This window comes from Felis catus, chromosome C1, assembly GCF_018350175.1.
Source record: "Felis catus isolate Fca126 chromosome C1, F.catus_Fca126_mat1.0, whole genome shotgun sequence".
Lineage (NCBI taxonomy): Eukaryota > Metazoa > Chordata > Mammalia > Carnivora > Felidae > Felis > Felis catus.
Genome location: NC_058375.1, coordinates 129,196,688 through 129,214,667, shown reverse-complemented (window position 1 = coordinate 129,214,667; position 17,980 = coordinate 129,196,688). Strand labels below are relative to the sequence as shown.

The 17,980-nt window shown below is 38.1% G+C and overlaps 1 long non-coding RNA gene across 6 annotated transcripts in view; it reads left to right on the top strand.

Moving 5' to 3' along the window:
• Positions 1-17,980, top strand: part of LOC111561971 — a 307,562-nt gene that overhangs the window by 125,353 nt on the left and 164,229 nt on the right. For 5 of the 6 annotated variants that reach the window (XR_006583144.1, XR_006583145.1, XR_006583147.1 and 2 more), the window contains 3 exons: positions 2,873-3,194; positions 4,652-4,752; positions 9,507-9,722. This is a non-coding gene — a long non-coding RNA (uncharacterized LOC111561971). The remainder of the gene's footprint in view (positions 1-2,872; positions 3,195-4,651; positions 4,753-9,506; positions 9,723-17,980) is intronic. The other variant, XR_006583148.1, reaches the window with a different exon arrangement.

The window sequence follows — 17,980 nt, the reverse complement described above, 5'->3', positions numbered from 1 at the left end:
TCAGCCCACTTATCAAGATCCACAAGCCCTCAGGGCCCGAGGAGCTGCAGAGTTGCCATGGCAGCACAACGCGGCTGGCCTTTCCTGGACTCCAGGTCCACGGAAGTAGTTTTTTTTCTTTTTTTAGAATTTTGCAGAAGAGGAAGAACCCCAAGCCAGGTTATCCCACAAACCACTACTCTATGACAAGATGAGAAATACTATCACTTAGCTATTACTCCATAGGCTACAGTCTGGTCAGTGCAGGGGCCAGTCTCCTGAAACTGTGGCAGGGTGGTGGAGGATGTATATGCTTGGACTAGACTCACTAGGTGGCATCACAGCTCTGCTTCGCACTGGCCAAGTGACATTGGGCACTGCTTCTCTGTACCAGCTTCCAATCTGTACAGTGGGATACGCTTGTGCTAATTATATGATTACTATGTAAAAGTATGTAAAACTCTTCCTGATATATATAATAAGCACCTGCTAAGTGCTTCCCATTATTATCCCAAAGTTTTCTGTAACCGGTCTTTCCTTTTGGCAACAATTTATGCTGTGGATTACACATTTCTCTTGAAATTTCTTTTCTTTTTTTTTCTTTAAGTTTTTTTTTTATTTGAGAGAGAGAGCAAGGGGGCACAGGGGGGAGGGGCAGGGTAGGAGGGGAGAGAGAATCCTAAGCAAGCACAGAGCTTGCTTGTGATCTCACGATGATTTGGGGCTTGATCCCACAAACCATGAGATCATGACCTAAGCTGAAATCAAGAGTCAGATGCTTAACTGACTGAGCCACCCAGGCACCCCAAAATTTCTTATTTTTTGTGATTCAGGCTTACTTCTTATCTTCTGATTTCTGCCTCTATCCTTGTTTTTATTCCTTCTGATTTCCCACCATCCAGCCAAATTAAACTATCCCAACATTTTGTCAATGGCCATCTCTCTCTTGATGTCTATATGTTCCCTTCAAACAAGTCCCATCTCTTCCTATAGCTCCTTCTCTAATGACAAGGTAGATGACTCAGCTTCTGCCCTGCCTTCCTTGAAATCTCATTTTTTTGGCTGGAATTTATATATTGATTCAGTGGTTGCTCAGCCTTGGCACCAGAAAGACTTTGTCTGGGTTTTGCTAATGAATGGTATAATTAGCAAATTACTTATTTTCTCCAAGACCACCTCTCCCAATAAAATGGGGGTAATAACAAGTTTCTACTTCATAGAATAATTGTAGGCATTAGATGGATATTTCATATCAAATGGTTGGCAAAGTGCCTGGTATATAGAATGTAGCTATTGTGTTCAACTTCTCTAATCCAATGTGTCTAAAACCCAGATTACTGTCTACTTCCTGTAAAAAACCAACTCCTCTTCTAAATTTCTTATTACTGTTAATAGTACTATCATGTTCTTAGTCACCTGTTTTTTGAGTTGAGTCATCCTTGACTCTTCCCTCATTCACTCCACACCTGAGGGGTCAGCAAATTCTGTTGACTTTTTTTCAGGTCTCAGAAGTATCTATTGTTTTCTGCCTCCTCATTCCCCATTTTTATTGTCACTGCTCCATATCTTCTTTGGTCTACTACAGTAACCCAATAAATAATTTCTTTGATTTTAGAGCTCCATTACCTTTATTGGGATCATCAATTGGTACTGGCAAAATCAGGATCACAGACAGTGTTAGAGGCCTTAATAGGATGTGTGTGTGTGTGTGTGTGTGTGTGTGTGTGTGTGCACGTGTGTGTGTGTGTGTGTGTGTGTGTGTGTTTAAAAATTTAACACTAGGGGCGCCTGGGTGGCCCAGTCTGTTGAGTGTCCGACTTCAGCTCAGGTCATGATCTCACAGTCTGTGGGTTCGAGCCCCGTGTCGGGCTCTGTGCTGACAGCTCAGAGCCTGGAGCCTGCTTCCAATCCTGTGTTTCCCTCTCTCTCTGCTCCTCCCCCACTCTCACTTTGTCTCACTCTCAAAAATAAATAAATATTACAAACATTTAAAACAATTAAAAAATAAAAATAAAAATTTAACACTAAATGTTCTCAGTATATAACAAGTCCCACCAATTCCTTTGTTTTTTTTATTCTGTTTGGTGCCTCAAGTATTTTGGGTTTGCAACTTCTCTTGATCCCTGTTAGCCCTTTGATGATGTAATGAGCAAAATTGTCCAAAAATGACCCTGGCAGTTAGCTGGGACTTGGAACCTCCATCAAAATTCAACTTGCTAATCAGTCTCTTCCTCCCACAGAGGACACTGCAACATCTCATGGGTTCCAAGGTCTCCAAATTCTAGCTATTTGCCTTCCTATAAATAGCTGGCATCTCAAATTCAGACTCTGTGTAACTCAATAATCTGTGCATTCACCCACTATGATGCTTAATTTTATGTGTCAACTAGACTAGGTAGGCCAAGAGGTGCCCAGATTAAATGTTATTTTCTGGGGGTGTCTGTGTGGGTGTTTCTGAATGAGGTTAGCATTTGAACCTGTGGGCTCAAATCTTGTAGACTGCCCTCCCCAATGTGCATGGGCATCACCCATTCTGTTGAGGACCTGAATAAGCAAAAAGGCAGAGAAATGAGGAATCCATCCTTTCTGTTTCCTACCTGACTGCTTGAGCTGGGACATCTCTCTTCTCCTTCCCTTGGACTGGTATTTACATCTTCAGCTCCTCTGGTTCAGACTTGAATTAGAATTACACCACTGGCTCTCCTGGGTCTCCAGCTAACAGACAGCAGATCACGAGACTTCTCAGCCTTCATAATCATATGAACCAATTCCTCGTAATAAATCTTTTCATTTATTTGATATCTATCATATCATATCATATCATATCATATCATATCATATCATATATCATATATACTGGTGGCATAATATGTAATTTGTTCTGTTTCTCTAGAGCACCCTGACTAATATATCCACTGATGGGCTAATCCCCCATACTTATCCTTTAACAATGGAAAGTGGACTATCAACTACTGCGGGGATACTTGTCAAGCTCAGCACTGCCTTGAACCCAACACACATTTCTGTGGAATGAAAGAAGAATCAGGGCTCTCATAACTACTTTTTTTTCCCCTGTGGCCTATTTAAGCTTCCCTAGTAAAGGCTGTTTTTAATGCATACCATGGGAAGTTGTGAACTTTGTACCAAACCTTAGTGTATTACTGGTGAGAACCCAGAAGTGATCTACCTTGTTGAAACCACTGCTAGCCTGTCAGGTAAAACTTTTGACCAACTTCTCTCTCTTGTTTCTTCTTCCATAAGTCCTTCGAGTTAATCTTTTATGCACACTGAGGTGCTTACCCTTTTAAGTCACTACCTTGTGGTTCACCACTTCTACCCTTAGTAAGCCCTCATCCAACTCCTGTCTCTTCCTGTGTGGATCCTGGCCACCTTCCACCATCTATTTTAAAGGCTGTCTAGGAAAACTTCCCTTCAAGACCAATTCAGTTATGGTGTCTTCCCTAGATATTCTTATTCAAACCATCCGTATGGCACCTAACACAGTGCCTTGGCTTGTGAACATTTGGATGCATGTTTTGTTTTTGGTTTTGTTTTTAATCCCTTCTCCTTCAGAAATCATACGGCTGTTACTTATCATTATATGTCCCGTGGCCAGCACCTAGTGCTCTGCTTGAAATAGTCAATAAATGTGTGGTAAAGTAGGACTTCTGTGTCAGCACGTATGAAGGAAAAGGTGGTCCATTGAAATGTTGGAGGCTTTCAAAATTAACACAAAGCTTTCCTTGGATTTTAAAGACTGTACAAGCCAATGATTTGCTGAATACAAACTACAACTACAGCCTTTCTCTGCCATTCTGACTCACTGGAGATTATGTCCTCCAGGCCTGAATGTCTGGCAAGTACTCTGAAATGAGTTTTCTGTGGTTGTTATTGTTGTTTTTCTAAGCCACACACAGTGAATAACCCTGATATTTTTATTTTTGTTTGGCCCTTAAATTAATCTTAAAGTAAGCAGTTTGGTTAGGCAGTGGTACAAGCTTCCTAGCCAGCCTGCTTATCAACAAACCAGCTGTTTTCTGTATGTCGGCCACCACACCTATTTCACTATTTTACTCTTTTATATTAAAATAGATTTCAAGTATGAGTGAATACTTGAAAAGAAGTCTGCATGACAAAATGTCTCTCATCTTATGTAAAATAGGGCTGTATCAACAGGGTGTAAAATGTCTGGATTTAATGTCAAAACAATCTCAGTATTTGACATAAGCCATACATCTGCCAAGTATTTTCCTTTTTCTCCCACAAGATGTTTGGTATCCTTTAGAATAAATTTTCAGATTTATGATATTTGAGCTGATTTATTCTGGCCTAAAATAGGGATAAATGGAAAGCAGAGCTGTCTATATGCATCTAGTTTTTTTGACCAAATTCAGTTGGACATAAAGTGACTAAAAATTCCACTTCCAATCAAGACTAACAAGGACTGGCTTAACCTTCTGTGTGCACTGGATGTTTGTGCCCCCTCCCCCTCTGCCGCAAAGTCCTATGTTTAAGCCCTACCCCTCAATGTGGTGGTATTAGGAAGAAGGGCGTTTGGGAAGCCATTAGGTTCAGATGAGGTTATAAGATTCAGAGTTCCCATGGTGGGATTAGTGTACTTATAAGAAAAGGAAGAATGACCATCACACTCTCTATCTGCCCACCATGTCAGGACACAGCAAGAAGGCAGCAGCCATCTGCAAGCCAGGAAGAATGTCCTCACCAAGAACCCAGTCTGCTGGCATCTTGATCTTGGACTTCCCATCCAGAACTGTGAGAAATAATTATCTTTTGTTTAAGCCACCCAGTCTATGGTATTTTTGTTATGGCAGCCTGAACAGATTAAGACACCTTCCTGTCTTTTTTTTTTTTTTTGCTGTATATCTTTTTATTTTGTATTTGTATGTTAACAAAAGGGAATTGGGTTTCCTTTGTCCCCCAGTGTGGACATATTCTTCCAATTCCTGTTTATCATTCACGGAAAAGCGACCCCTTTTCTTCCTCTAAAATTTGGTCCATCCCTTGGAAAGCAAGCCCTTTTCCTTTTTTTTTTTAAGGTTTTTTATTTTATTTTTGAGAGAGAGAGAGTCCAAGTACGAGTGGGGGAAGGGCAGAGAAAGAGGGAGACACAGACCCAAAGCAAGCTCCAGACTCTGAGCTATCAGCACAGAGCCCGATGCCAGGCTCTGACTCATGAACTGTGAGATCAGGACCTGAGCCGAAGTCAGCACTCAACCAACTAAACCACCAAGTCGCCCCTACAAGCAAACCCTTTTCCTAAACCTTCTTGCCCTCCCCCCACCCTCCCCACCCCCCACCTTATCTCAGCCCAGATGCTTGTGCATTTTATCCAGGGTTTGTAAGTGTACCTGTGGTGTTGGGGCTGAATAAATCCTTGTTACGGGAGAGCTGTCCTATTCACTGCCCCCCAAGGCAGGGATGAACCCTGGTTGAGAACTTCTGGATTCACTCCATCTTCCTAGACTTAGAGTCAAAAAGTCCCCGAGGAAACACATCCAGGCTTCAAGTCCTGTTACAGACCCAGCTCAACTAATTAACCCACATACATTGCTTAGGGATTCTTCTGGCCAAGGCAAGCAATGCCCCAAGTGCTAGTCATTAAGATACACCTGGCCAGGTGACCAACAGGAAGTCTGGCAAAGCCCCAAGAACCAACAGTCTCCCAGTCTCACACCCAGGCGAGACCATAGGGCCCCCAACATCTCAAGACATCTTACCCAGGAGACTCCTCAGCTTCAGCTCTCCGGTGTGTCTCCACCTTCCTGTCTTAAACAATTAAAAAATTAGACAAAATATGCAAAGCAATAGTCTTCAGACTCTGAACAACAGAGTATGCATAACAGTGATCCTCCAGAGAAAGGGTACAAACAAGATAAACCCTGTGATTGTCCCAGCCTACTGAATAAAGAAATTTTTCAGCATAAAATGTAACAGAGGGAACCAGAAATGGAGCCTGATAGTCTTTCTGTGTTGAGGAAAACACGTTAGGATTTCAGGGAGACCAAGGAAACTAGTTTGTGGGGCAGAATACCAGAGACAAAATAGCTTCATAAGGAGAGATTTCCAAAGATCTTCAGAGTTTTCCTTGGGTCTTTACTGAGTCTTTCCTTGGGTCTTTCCTTGGGTCTTTCCTATTGGTCAGTGCACATTAACAAACAACCAATACCTAGCAAAGAACCATCACAAAGAAATAAGAAGAATAATACTTGGAGTTCACACAGGGCCAGGAGCAGTTCTACCTGCCAAAGTGGAAATATTTCCTAATAGAGGTGCATCAGGTGGAGTTTTCAAAAGGATATTACCTTACAAGTAGGATAAATTAGCCCCCAAATAAAGGCTGTTCTACCTCCAATTAATGAATTTTAAAAGCAAGTCTGAAAAGGCTAAAACAAGTGGTTTAACTGCATCCCAGAACAAAGCCCTAAACTATTTAAGGAAATACAACACACACACATGCAAACCCACAAGACAACCCAGCATCCACCAACATAAAATCCACAATGTCTGGCATACACTGATAGTGTCACATATACCTAACTCATTGGGGAAGGAAGAAATACATTGTTTCTTGACTGAATGAGGAGAATAACTTGTGAGCTGTCCTTTTCTAACCTTTTATTTGGTGAGGATACAGTGGGGAAGACTAAGCTAGGTTTACATTGCTCTACTATCTCTGTCTCATAGTCTGTGGGTGCCAATGCACAGCATCTATTGTTGTAGCCTTGATTTGACATTGCAGAACAGTAATATTTACTTCTCTGTCACTATCTCTGAAAACTCTATGGAGAGGAAAATATATATGACTGGTTGGGTTTCAATGAAAGGCAGAAAAATAGTATATCCCACCATTTATGCCACCAATAAAATACATTAAATTTTTTTCTTTTAAATAAGATTTTTCTGAATTTGTAAATAGCAAATAAGATATATTTCTTGTATTATTCTCTTATTTTAAGAACAATAAAATACAACAACTCACCATGTTAAGGCATTGAATCTAAAGCATTCAAAGTCATTTAGCATGCAGTGAAGGAACTAGCAGATGATTTGGAGCCAGAGACATCCAGAGTTGGTTCTACTATTTATTAGTCCTATGACTTGGGCAATTTATTTAAACTCCCTGAGTCCCAATATATACCTTTATAAAATGGAGGTAGTGACACCTCAGAGGGTTATTGTGCAGATTAAATGAGGTCATGAAAATAAAGAATCTCTCTCACTCAGCTCTTGGCACTCAGTAGGTGATCAACAAATGTTATTCCTCTCTTCTTCCATTCATATATCATTCTCGCCAAAATATCTTAGTATAATTTAAAATTTTTATCCAGTAATGAGCAGATTCATAGCTTTACTCAGTATTTGGAAAAATAAATTTGATCGCTTCCTGATCAAGATGGCAGACACATGCATGCCAAAATATCATTAAAACTAGAGTATAAAAGTACAAAATGGAATAGCTCTTTAACAGAATGGAGAGAATGCATCAGCAAATCAGACATTTGGGAAAGTGAATGGGAGTATATTGACATATAAGCCACCATTCAAGAAAAATCCCAACGGAGGCAACATTAGGAATATGAGCTGTGTTTTCGGGTGGAATCCTGGCAAGGCCTCAGACTCAGAATAATTAGGTAGGGAAAACAGGAAAAGTTGTATGTGCAATAGAGAGTCAAAGACAGCTAGGCATTTTAGGAAAAGAAATGGCTTGATAGCAGAGTACCAAAATGAACACACAGATTGAACCAAAGAAAAACAGATATAATTCAGTGGAGTTGAAATAACATTTTTTTAAATTCCAATTTTTATTTTTAAAGAGAATTGAGAAGATAATTATTTTCATTATAAGAAAACGACTGGGGGAAAAAAAGAGCATTGGGAGAACACAGAAAGTACCTGAACTAAAAACAACTGACAAAAGGATGAGAAATCAAAGTGAAGAAATCACATAGAACATACAGCCAGTAGGCTCTTAACTTATGATTTGGATAGTTTATTACGTAACAATTTATTTAATTTCCAATTAGTTGAGAGTTAAAAGTATGGGAGGGAAACTAAAGATATGAAGTTAGAAGATCTATATTTAATAAGAATCCAATATTATGGTTTAAAAGCTGGAAGATTCAGTGCATGCTGAAAAGTTAATTAAGGAGGAATAAGGAAGATTAATTAAGGTGTAAATTACTTAACAAAGAAAACGAGAAGAAAATTTACTGGAACTAGAGAAAAATAGAAGTGTTTAATTGAAGTATGAATGAGACAGAGTTGAAATCCAGACACGTGCTTATGAAATTTCACACCATGAAAGATAGAAGATCTGAAATTTTCCTGAGAGAATAAGATAAAATACCTCGATAGTAAATAATCTATAATTAAATTGGTATCCAAACATTTCTCAATAGCACTAGATGCTAGAATAGTAACTCAAAATTATATAAAAACAAAATCCTAACCATACACAGCAAGCCTGCATCAGTCAGAGTAGGCTATGGAATGCTGAGGTAACAAATGGCTCCACATGCTTCAGTTCCATGATCTAAGTCCCTTACTGGTTTATGGCTGTTCTGGGACAGAGGAAGAGTATACCCAGAAGAATGACTGAAAGATAATAGTGACCTCACTCATCAAATATGATGACTTAAAAGCTGGAAGATTTTAGTCACATCATAAAGAAATCATGGTTTCATCTACTCAAGAGAATAGAGATGTGATTAGCAGCCATCAGACAAAGAGCTGTATGAGAAAGTCATGCTTGAAGTATAAAGCAAAGCAAAATGTGGCATGCTTTCAGCAATTGATGGAAAACTTTAAAAGATAATTATTTTGACTGATGCAGAGCACATTCTCCTTTTCATCATATTCTATATGATGTCAAATTTTCTTTCTTTCTATGGGTTCAAGTGCACTACTTGGTCCTAAAAGGAGTAGGATTTGGATAATGAAAGTATTAGTACTGCTTATTTGCATTCAGATTTTTAGAATCTCAAACTATTGAGATACCTGAATTAATTATGGTCTTATACTGTAAAGCAAATTTCATAAGTTGATAAGTTTCTTAAACTGATTTATCAAGCAATAGATTCATGTCCTTGTTAAAATATTGTTAACCAGCAGAAATCTAAAAACACGAATACCTAAAAATGGTTACCTGTGAGATAATTGGAATGGGCAATGGCGTAACTTTTTTCATTGCATTTAATACCATTATGTGCACACATTATTTTTTATAATAAAAATAGTTGACTAAATTAGAGCAATTAAGAGAAAATTTAGATAATTTTAAAGTAGAGTGCCCATAAGCTATCATAATTTACTTGGCAAAGTTACTTGAGAAATAAATGAGATAACAAATTCAGGAATGATTAGCATATAGGAGAGACACATCCACAGAATTTTGTTGTCTATAGTTGATTTACAATGTGTCAGTGTCTCATTCCACATAGAGCCTAGTCTTGTTCCTTTATTACTCAGATTTATCTCCTCCTTTGACTGCCATGTCTTTGTTGTAGGTTTTTGAAAAAATTGACAAGTTGATGTCCCATGTAACTAGGATATTCTTATCAAATACTTCCTTTCATTCAACCATGTGATAATTTTTGGAGAACTCATTATGTGCCAGGGGTTAGCAACCGTGCCTATTCATATAGATATGCTGCCTTCAAGGAACCTACAGGCTGTCAACAAGGAGGCAATTTCAGGACACTGTGGGAACTTCTAGGATCAAGGTAAGTGAAAAAGATTTTCTTAATTCAGCCAAGCAAGATCTTAGAGGTGTCCCAGAGTGAGTGAGGTTTGAGTTCTTGGATGGCGAGAAACTGGTGGTCAAAATAGGGTGAAGGATTGGGTATGGCTTTCTAGAGAGATAGAGTAGCAAACATAAGTCATGGAGGCACAGACCAGACAGAGTTTGGGGAAACAAGTGGTCTATGTGCCTGGTCCAGAAGTTTCATGTGAAGGAATGGATGAGGATTAAGACAGAGGTGGAAATAGCTCAGTCATAGCAGACTTTCTTTTGGAACATTATTCTGGAGCTGTTGCTTCTTGAAATAGTAACTGGATGATAGAGACCAGAGTAATCACTCCCTGCTCAAACCTTTCTAGGACACATACTTGGAGTCTTCATCTCTTTGTCTTTCACTCATTAAAAATGTCATACATTTCATTTTTCTTCAGTAAGACTCTACATTTCAGGAGCCAGAGACTGTGATTCATTTGTATCTGCAATAAATGTTGATCCTGCTCTTGGTATACAGGACTTCTAAATATATAATTGTTGCATCAAAATGTTTAGGGACATATTTATGGAATGCAATGTGATAGATATGTGATAGCCTACTTAGGATATCAGCTAAATGGATAAATATAGTGTGGTTATAGATATATTTATTTCTTTCACATGAAATTTGACACATCTGATCTTATAATATTTTTCTTTTGGGGGGTTACTGAAATTTTATGAGAAATACAAGTGAAATCCTACACTACTTTCTCAATTTAGTTTTACATTCAGGACTTGCCCTAAATTTAAAATGGAAATGATTTCATCAGAATATGCTTACATATTCAAAAATAACATCACTGTAAAATGAATGTTAAAAATAGATTTTTGTTCTCTCGTCTGTCCAGACTGCCAAAGTATTGTGGCATTTTAAGCAAAGTCTAGATCCTCATTTTCAACTGAGAGCTTGATTTGTCTTCTAAATTCTGGGCTATGTATCAGCCAGACACCTCATTAAAGCCTAGGTTTATTAAAATAGAGGAAGTGGCAACTCCTAGCATTGCTTTTATAATGTGCATTATCTATAACAAGCCCAACAAATAGAACTTGAATGGCTGTAGAGTAAGGAAATAACTGATTAGTTAGATGAATTATAATGAAATAAAAGAAGTTAGAAAACACAACCTGAATAATATAAGGCCAGAATGTTTTGTATGCGATCACAAGGGAACTCTAGGAAATATCGTATTAGTTCTAAATAGCGTAAAGTGTTGAGTTCCTCATGGCTGAGCAGATAATAGCTGATTTAATCACTTTTACTTTTGATTTAATTATTGTTAATGTTATAGTAAATGAAATTCTGGGTTATTTTATTATGCAAAACAGCCTTCCTGTATGTCCCCATCCTACTACCTGGACCACATGTCTGGACATAAGTGTTCAATATACATTGTTGGGATGCTTGGGTGGCTCAGTTAGTTAAGCGCTGGATGTCAGCTCAGGTCATGATCTCATGGTTCATGGGTTTGAGCTCCATGTCGGGCTCTGTGCTGACAGCTCAGAGCCTGGAGCCTACTTTAGATTCTGTGTCTCCCTCTCTCTCTGCCCCTCTCCTCTCTCAAAAATAAATAAACTTTTTAAAAAATTAAAAAAATATATGTCCAACATTGGTTGGACATAATTGGACTTCTAGGTCCATCACCATTTCTTGAAACAAAAGACAGGAAATCTAAGTCACAACAAATCCTTTTATATGTTTGTTTGTTTGTTTGTTTGTTTGTTTAATTTAGCTCCCTGCTGCCAATCTTATCCTTTTCAGGGTTGCTTTGCATCCACATCTATTACCTTGTCCATGTGATACATCATGTTCATATGGTTTCCTCTGACTATCCCCACTACAAAATTTTCCCTTCTTAATATTCACTGAAGGAATCACCTAACTAGTTATTTATTGCAGTTATGAATTATGGTCACCGACTTTAACCAGACTGTCACTTCTACTGTGTTTCTTTACTCTACTCTGTCCTACTTTCTTTAATCTTCCAACACCTACCTCTGTGGGACTCACAGCAGAATATCTAGTCAATTTCTTTGAATAAACAAATGCTACCAGAAGCAAACTATTTCAGCTTCTTGTTATGTAACTTCAAACCTCCCTGCTCTTAAACCCATCCGTTCTGCCTTACCTCCTGTCAAAATGAAAGTCCCTCCTCCAACTGAAGGCTAATCTTCTTGGTAAGCTGATGCCTTCTCAGAACTCACATTCTTTTGATTATCTTCTGTCTTTTTGGTACCTTTAACCTCTCCTTTTCTACCAACTTCATATCCTAGCTTTTCAGTATGCTCCAGACTTCTTGTTTAACACAAATAAACACACTTAGCCTGTTTTCACTGCTAGCTGTTACACTCTGGGCTCCCTTTCATAACCAACTCTTCTTGAAAGTATTTTCTTCACTGTCTTCAGTTATTTACCGTTTACTTATGTTTCCACTCATGGAAAACTACTTTGCCATGCCCTGTGTAGAGACTGCTTTGTAACATCACCAATAACTTCTTTGTCACATAATTTAATCAGACACTGCAGTTCTCACTAGCTTTAACTCTTGTAAACAGCATCTTACTCTTTGACACTGCAGGAAGGAGTTAACAAAGCAGGTCTGATTAACCTTAGGCCTGCCTTACAAGGTTGGCACCATGATGAATCACTAAATTCTACACTTGAACCTGATATTGCACCATGTGTTGACTAGCTGGAATTTAAATAAAAATTTGTCACAACAATAACAAGGTTGACTCTGAAGAGGCAGGCATCTGGGAACTTGGATTTTAGGAGGGTTTCTATCATTCCCAAATGATGAGTGGCTTTCAATACCTAAACTGCTTGTGCAAACAATAGGGTTTATTCTGAACACCAGCTTTCCTTTGGCAAGTTGGAATTTTGATGTGTGCTAGGCTGAGAGTGCCTCCATGACTAGCCCCGAAAATTCTGGCCATTGAGTCTTCTAATGAGCTTCCCTGGCAATGTTTTACTTATGTTGTTATAACTTGATGCTGAGGGAATTAAGTATGTCCTGTGGGACTTCCTCTGGGAAAGCATACTTGGAAGCTTGCACCTGGTTTCCTCTGAACTTGGTTCATGTGCCTTTTCCCTTTGCTGACTTGGCTTTGTATCCTTTCACTGCATTAAATCATAGTCATGAGTACAATTATATACTGAATCCTGTGAGACCTTCTAGAGAATTACTGAACCTTGGGGTGGCCTTTGGAGGACTCCAATGCAATTACCCATTCCTTTAAAAAAAAAATCTTTCTGCGCCTCCAGCAACACACTTGACTGGTTTTCTACCTGCCTTTCTATATCTTTCTTACTTTATTTTTTTAGATCCCCTTTGTTATTCCCATGTATTTAATGTTAATGTACAGTGGGCTTTTTCTCTTGGTGATATTTCAGTCATTATAGTATTATCAATGACAGCTTTTGTGATAATAATTCCCAAATTTGATCTTCTCTCCAGGACTCCCTTCTGAGTTTCAGATTCTTATATCTAATTGTCAAATATGTTCACTTTTGTGGCTCACAGATTTATCAAATATAATAGTTCCAACACCATACTCTTACTAGCCTCCTCCAAATATTTCCTCCCTAAGACTTTCTTACACCCATAGTGGTATCACATCCAAACCATCCACTCATTCTAATGTTACTACCTCTAAACATTTCTTGAGTTCATCTACTTTTCTCTAACATACTACCATTATTTTCTCTAATGCACAATCATGATCCTAACATACTCTGTGTCTTTCCATTTCTTGATCTATGTGGGCTGAACTGTGTCCCCTCAAATCCATATGTTGATGTCCTAACCCCCAATGTTAACTGTATTCGAGGATGGGGCAATTAAGGAGGTTAATTAAGGTTAAATGAGGTCATAAGAGTAGGGCCCTAATCCAATAAAACTAGTGTCCTTTCAAGAAAGGAAAGAGATATCAAATCTCAATCTCTGCATTTGCACAGAGAGAAGGTGGCCATCTGCAAGCAAGGAAGAAAGGTCTGACCAGAATCCAACCCTGTCAATTCCTTTATCTTGGACTTCCAGCCTCTAGAACTGTGAGAAAATAGATGTCTGTTGTTAAAGCTACCGAGTCTGTGGTATTTTGTTGTGGCACCCCAAGCTGATTACTAGAAATCTATTTTCCATTCAGCAATTAGAATAAAATTTAGAAACCTAAAGCATAAAGATAACATAGCAGGTCATGTTACTTTCTGTTTAAACTTTCAATGGCTTCCTATTGCTGTTCAAATGAAATCCAAATTTCTTATCATTGCCTATAAAGCCATGTATGGTAAACCTTCAGCCTCACCTTGAACCACTCTGTCCTTCCTTTCATAGCCAGTGCCAGTGGCTCTTTTTCATTTCTTCACATGTGTCCAGATATGTCTCTCCTCTGATCTTTACACATACTGCCCCTTTGCCTAGAATCTTTTTCATCCCATATTTTACATGGATGCCTTCTTAACCTTCAGTTACAGTATAAATTACACTTTCTTGGAGACATCTCTCATACCACCTTATCTAGGTGAGTTAACTCTATCACTATTAGGAGGCTGTTTTCCTCACTGTAGTAATAATAAGCTGTATCATATATTCACTTGTTTATTATCCATTCCTCTCTATTCTGTATAAATTTCACAGAGATAGTAACTATGTTTATTCTCTAATACAATGCTAATTCCTGCTGTAATGCCTGCCACATAATAGATAATAAATATTCATTAAAAAACAGATATACGTATGGATGGAAGGGTGGATGGTTGGATAATTGTCTTAAAGAAATTTCAAAATGCCAAATTTAAATTCCTTAAAATAATTTGTAAGACCCTCCATGATCTTGACTCCTGATGATTAGTTAATGGGCAGCTAAGTAAGAAAACTTTGGTGTTGGAATTTGACTCTCCTAAATTAGAGAACACTGATCTGATCCTAGAGACTTTAACTGATTCAGTATTTTTGGGGTAACTACTTATGATAATTACCACGCTAGCTCTAGGTTGGTCTGTCCCTAGTCCCCCATCACCTCACAACTATGTACAAATCATATTGACCATGCTGTACTTCCACCAAGGGTCGATGTTCCCTTTCTCTTGCCTTATTGTTCACACATACTATTCTTGCTGCCCAAAACACTCTTTACAGCCACTTTCATCTGGCTGATCCTTTTTGTCACTATGGTCTTGGCTTAAACATTTACTTTGAAAGGAATGACTTCTTTGCCCCTCAGTTAGTCAGGCCCTCCAGCTGCAATTTCTGCTAGGTCCCCAAAGTTCTCCATCACACCTCTCTCCTCACAATGTCATTATTACTTGTCTTGGCTCTTCCTTTCCATTAGTCTAGCAACTTTATGGAACTAGCAACTATGACGCACTTGTGCACCATTGTATCTCTAGAAACTAGCAACGTGGCAAGCAAAAAACACCTACAAGATTAGATTGATATTCTCTAAATTAACAAGGTCTGATTCTAACTCCAGGACTTTCTGGCTCAACCATCTACCAACTGGTGGTTGTTAATAGGAAGATTTTATTCCCAATATTAGCTTCAGAACTAAGAGGTTTTTAAATTGTGCCTTGAAAGAATGTTTCACAATGTTTTGAAGGAGCAGTCTTCATACCAAGATACTTGATTTTCTACCCCTCATTCAATCCCTCCTTTATCCAGTTGTTTCACTTCAGAGGCAATAATCATCCAGCAACCCAGAGATTTTATGAACACTTAAATGAATAGAAAATAGAATATTCCCATTTTGCTGCCTTTAATTTCTTGGCTCCTTAAAGATGATTTAATTAATCCCAGTGCTTTCCTGAGAAAGCAGGCTTCTAGACCCTCTGGGTTTCTCCATATGATTGCAGTGTTAAATAAGACTAGTTGTTACCCTTGTCCTAAGACTATCATTTTGCTAGTAAACCAAGGTTGCACTGAAGCTGGCTGATGGAAAACAACATTAAAGAGTATATGCTCAAGAGGCAGAGAGGCCTTAGTTACTGGAGAGTTGTGGACTGGAGAATGTGCAAGACATTCATTGATTTACTGGGTGCATTGGGTGAGTTGACCAAGTTGTGTGCATTAGACTTTTTACTGACCTGAATTATATTCTTAAGTCTGATGATGATACACATTTCTCATGTTTCACTGCAACTTTCCTTTTCTCTATTCTTTTTTTTCTCCTGTAGTCCTGTATGCCTTTCAGAGTCCCTTCCTTGACATAGAACCTTGAATACACTCTAACAACTCTGCCTTATTTATCTACTAAAGTTGTTCTTCTGATTCCTGTTTTTGAGCCTCATAATCTCATGTATGATTGAGTCATTTTTGTATGCTGACTGGAAGACAATTTATTAGTTCACCTGACTTACCTTTGTAATTGGTTAAATGTGGCAAGGGAGAATAACAACCCAAAGCAGCTTAAACAAACTAACAAATTGGGAGCATTTATTGGATTAGGAAGCTAGAAAGGATATGGGACTTGAGGAAGCACTGTACAAACCAATGCCTTACCTCATGGACCAACACCAGGATTCGAATTCTCTCAGTATCAGCATATTAAAAAAATCACAGGCTAAACGTCATCAAATAACAACAAAAAAAGTAATGTCTACCTCTTGGACTAGTCACTTGCTCAGTGAGAAGGGATATGTCAGTTGGCCATACTTGGGGCATGTGCCCATTCCTATAACCTGAGGAAAGTAGATTAAGGAAGGATGGTCCTCTAGAGGGAGTGGGGAAGACCAACAATGGGCACAGGCTGATGTGCTTAAGAATACTGAGATAGCAGAGAGTTAATGTGCTGACTTACCCAAAAACTAGCTGAATGGCTTACCCTTCCTGTTTCTCAGTGCTCTCTTCACACCCAATAGATTAATTGTGAGTATCAAGTATCATGATCTAACTAGCCAAACTATTTGAAAACTTCTAGAATGTTGTACATAATTAAGATGTTTACCTCTTCCAAGTTGTGTTTGTTGACTTTTAGCTTTTTTTTTTAATTGAAATATAGGTGACACAAAATGTTACATTAGTTTCAGGTGTATAAATAGTGATTCAAGAACTCTGTATGTTATGCTATGCTCACCACAAGTGTAGCTACCATCTGTCACCATACAACACTATCACAATATCATTAATTATACTCCTTTTGCTGTACCTTTCATCCACATATTCATCCCATAACTGGAAGCCTGTGCCTACCACTCCCCTTCACCCATTTTACCCTTCCTTACCTCCTTCCTTCTGGCAACCCTCACTTTGTTCTCTGTATTTACAGATCTATTTTTCTTTACTCATTTGTTCTGTTTTTGACATTCTACATATAAGTAAATACTTATTCTACAAATAAGTATATTTGTTTGACTTATTTCGCTTAGTATAATACCCTGTATGTCTGTTCATGTTCTCACAAATGGCAAGATCTCATTCTTGTATATATACATACATACTACATCTTTTTTATCCATTCACCTATCAATAGATAGACACTTATGTTGCTTCCATATCTTGGCTATCGTACATAATGTTGCAATAAACACAGGGGTGTATATATCCTTTTGAATTAATCTTTTTGTTTTCTTTGGTAAATACCCAGTAGTGGAATTCCTGGATTATGGTATTTTTATTCTTAATATTTTAGAAAACCTCCATACCATTTCCTACAGTGTCTATACTAGTTTATAGTCCCACCAACAATGCACAAGAATTCCTTTTTCTCCACATCTTTGCCCACACTTGTTATTCCTTGTCTTTTGATACTCACCATTCTGACAGGTGTAAGGTGATATTTCACTGTGGTTTAAATTTCCATTTCCCTGGTGATTAGTGATGTTGAGCACCTTTTCATGTGTCTATGAGCCATCTGTATATCTTCTTTGGAAACATGTCTATTTAGGTCCTCTTCCCATTTTTAATCAGATTATTTGTCTTTTGGTGTTGAGTTGTATAAATTTATTATATATTTTTGGTATTAATCCCTTATCTGATATATTATTTGAAAATATAGTCTCCAATTCAGTAGGTTGTACTTTTGTTTTGTTGATGGTTCCCATCATTGTGCAAAAGGTTTCTATTTTGGTGTAGTCCCACTGGTTATTTTTGTTTTTGTTTCCTGTGCCTAAGGAGATATATCCATAAATAGGTTATTAAGGCTGATATCTAAGAGATTACTGCCTATGTTATCTTTTAGGAGTTTTATGGTTTCAGGTTCACATTTAGGTCT